This window comes from Poecile atricapillus, chromosome 17, assembly GCF_030490865.1.
Source record: "Poecile atricapillus isolate bPoeAtr1 chromosome 17, bPoeAtr1.hap1, whole genome shotgun sequence".
Classification (NCBI taxonomy): domain Eukaryota; kingdom Metazoa; phylum Chordata; class Aves; order Passeriformes; family Paridae; genus Poecile; species Poecile atricapillus.
In genome coordinates, this window is record NC_081265.1 from 8,387,471 (window position 1) to 8,391,194 (window position 3,724).

A 3,724-nucleotide genomic window follows, 5' to 3' on the forward strand; every position below is an offset into this window, starting at 1 on the left:
GTTTTCACTTCCACACAAAGCAGCCAAGTGCAAAGCCATCCAGACTCCAGAAGGACAGCTGGAGTCTCACACTGAAAAAAAACCAAAACAAAACAAAAACAAACAAACAAAACCCCACCCAAAACAAATAAAAAAACCCAAACAAAATCCATCCAAAAAAAAAAAAAAGGAAGAAAGGAGACCAAAATTCCAAAACCCTCAGTGAGGTCTCCAAATGCCTTGGCTGAGTTTTGATGGCTCTTCCACCAGCAGGCTCTTTTATCAATTTTGGCTGCATTTGTACAGATTTTTTCACAGAAGGAAGGAGCAGCCCTGGGCAGATTTTTAAAATGTGATACCAAGACAAACTTGGATGTCCAGCTTGGAGCAGAAGGAAGCCCTTGGCTGCTTGGACCAAATTTGGACTCCAAACTGCCCCAGCAAAAGTGGAATATTCCAAAGGGCCCTGCAGAGACCTGAGAAGGTAGCAGATGGGGGCACAGCTCAGTTCAAGACACACTAGAAATTGTACTGTTTCCATGAGGTTTGAATGAGTAACCAAACACAAATCCACATAGCACTGGCATAAATCCTCACATCAAAGGGGAGAGTCTCTTTTGCCCTGTGTTTAATGGAATCATTATGGTTGTTGCCTGTGCAGTAACTTCAGAAGGCTCCTGTGCAGAACTTCAGCCCTGTAGCAGTGGATGTTGTCTGAATGATTAAACAGACCTGTTTCATATTTTAGGTGACTCCTTCACCCAGGATTGACTGTGCAGCTCCTGCTCCTGTTACACAAGATCAGGGGGGCTGCCACCCCTGCCTGGAGCTCTGACAGCATCAGACAAACGTTAAAACCCCTGAAACTCAGAGCACTGGGAGATGAGGACAGCCATCCCTGCTTTGGAGATGAGGAAATAAGGGAAGAGAAGCAGCAAAGCTACGACCACCAGGAGCCCTTTCTCCCCAGGGTGAAGCTGACACTGCCCACACTGCTCCCAACCACTTCTCTAATGACTGCAGCAGACAAATGGGAGCCCAGCTCCCCCTAACAGCAGCCCCGTGGGCACAGAGATTTCCTGATAAATGAAATCACAGGTTTAATGTTATTTGAAAGGTTTAAGTGCCACAAAAGGAAATATCAAGTTGGGATCCACAGGCCCAGAAAAGTGATGGGTTACCCAGATGGATTACCCTGTCTCCATCCCACTGCTCCTTCCTTTCCCTGGGATGGGTCAACACCAACCTGGGTGACCCTGTGGGGACAGAGGAGTGACAGGAGTGTGGCAGTGCCTGGACACACACCTGCACACACCTGCCACGTGCTGCAGGTGCTGAGCAGAGGCAGCCACGTCCCCAGCAGCATCCCTGCACTCCCCAGCCCTTCAGGCCACGTGCAGGCAGCAGGAAAGGGATTCAAGGACAGCAACAGCTTGTTCCTGCTCTGCCTGGGAGGAGGACACTGCCCCATCAATGATCTTCTCACTCCCAGGGGGAGCAAATAAAGCACTTTGCCTTCACTCCAGTGCTCACCCAGGGACTGTTCCTGCTCCCTGGAGTCACACAGGCAATGGAAAGTTGGATTTTCCTCAGAAGACAGCCTGAGAAGCAGCTCCCATCCCACGCTTCTCCAAAGATCTCTGGGGGCCAAACACAAAATGGAAAGTCAGAGAAAAACATGTACATTTGAGGGTGTTCAGGCTGGGTTTCTCAGCCAGCCCTCGTTAGAGCTGCTAACATAAGATCTATTTTTACTGTAAAATCCAGCTTCCACATGGATTTGCTCTTAAGCCAAGCCCTCACCCCAGTGAGAAACCTGTCCCTGAGCAGGGCCCTGCTTTGCCCACCAGCTGGGCACAGGCACAGCCAGAGCTCTCCACATCCACTCTGGTGCTACCACATCCACCCTGGTGCTACCACATCCACCCTGGTGCTACCACAGCCACCCTGGTGCTACCACAGCCACCCTGGTGCTACCACATCCACCCTGGTGTTACCACATCCACCCTGTGCTACCACATCCACCCTGTGCTACCACATCCACCCTGTGCTACCACATCCACTCTGGTGCTACCACATCCACTCTGGTGTTACCACATCCACCCTGTGCTACCACATCCACCCTGTGCTACCACATCCACCCTGGTGCTACCACATCCACCCTGGTGCTACCACAGCCTCCCTGGTGCTACCACAGCCACCCTGGTGCTACCACATCCACCCTGGTGCTACCACATCCACCCTGGTGCTACCACATCCACCCTGGTGCTACCACATCCACCCTGGTGCTACCACATCCACCCTGGTGCTACCACATCCACTCTGTGCTACCACAGCCACCCTGTGCTACCACAGCCACCCTGTGCTACCACAGCCTCCCTGGTGCTACCACATCCACCCTGGTGCTACCACATCCACTCTGTGCTACCACAGCCTCCCTGGTGCTACCACATCCACCCTGGTGCTACCACATCCATCCTGGTGCTACCACATCCACCCTGGTGTTACCACAGCCACCCTGGTGTTACCACAGCCTCCCTGGTGCTACCACAGCCTCCCTGGTGCTACCACATCCACCCTGGTGCTACCACAGCCTCCCTGGTGCTACCACAGCCTCCCTGGGCAGCTGGAGCCAAACTGGGCTCTCCTGCAGGAGGACAAGCCCCTTAGGCACCAGATGCCCCTCCAGGCACCCAGCCTGCAGAGTGCAGGGGCTGAGAACACAGGAGCAGTGATGTGAGCATCCAGGGAAAGAGGCAGAGGAGGGAACAGCAGTCAGGAACAGCAGTCAGGATGGATGTGCCAGGTGCTGGTTTCTCCCAGAGCTGGGCAGCATCACCTGCCCGCTGTGGGTGCAGTGAAGCAGGCAATGGGCCTGGAGGCATCTCCCACACCCCTGTGCCCTGCAGGAGTCACCTGGGAGAGGTGAGGGCTCCTCACCTCCCCTGGCACACATCAGGAGCGATTCCCTGCGGACCACAGGGACAAAGCAGGACACTGGGAGCAGAAGCATTCCCATGGTGTGCAAGCACAACGTTCAGCTGCTCACAAAACAACCCAGAGCTGAACTCCAGCATTTCCCAGCACCAGCCCCATCAAACACTGCTCTGTTCCAAGGTGCTGAGTGGATCTCACTCTGTCTTTGAGTATCTCTGGGCAAAGGGACACACCCAACCCCCAAACAACTCAGGTAATATTTTGTTCCTGCCAGCCTGCAATGTCTCAGATGCTGTGGTGTGTGATCCCACTGCACAGATTCATCTGCTCATACGCCATCCATCCCAAATAAACTTCAGCTTGGCTTTGGGCTTGGTGTGCAGATGAAGGAGCTGTGCTGTTTCCCCGGGCAGCCCGCACCCTCCCGCAGGAATTTGACCCTCCCGCAGGATTTTAACCCTCCCTGGCCCACTCTCCTTCCCCAGCCCTGCCGGCTTTGCTCAGGCAGCGACAGGAATTCAGGAATTCTCCTTTTTCCCTGCGGTCCCGAGGGTGCTTTGCCTTTCAGGGTGCTGGGATGAAACAACCCGAGGCTCTCTCATGCCCAGGGCAGGGGGATGCACGGAACAAGCCGTGCTTATCACACCCTGCTTCTTTAAACGGGCTCTTCTCCGGCTGCAGGCAAAGCCACGCTATGCCGAACGTCACCGGGGAGCGAAAATAGCCGGCACGAGTGGAGGGAGGGGAATGTGAGTATTAAGAGCGCCCAGATTTCAAACATACTTGGCTCGGCAGAGCGCTCCCTTCC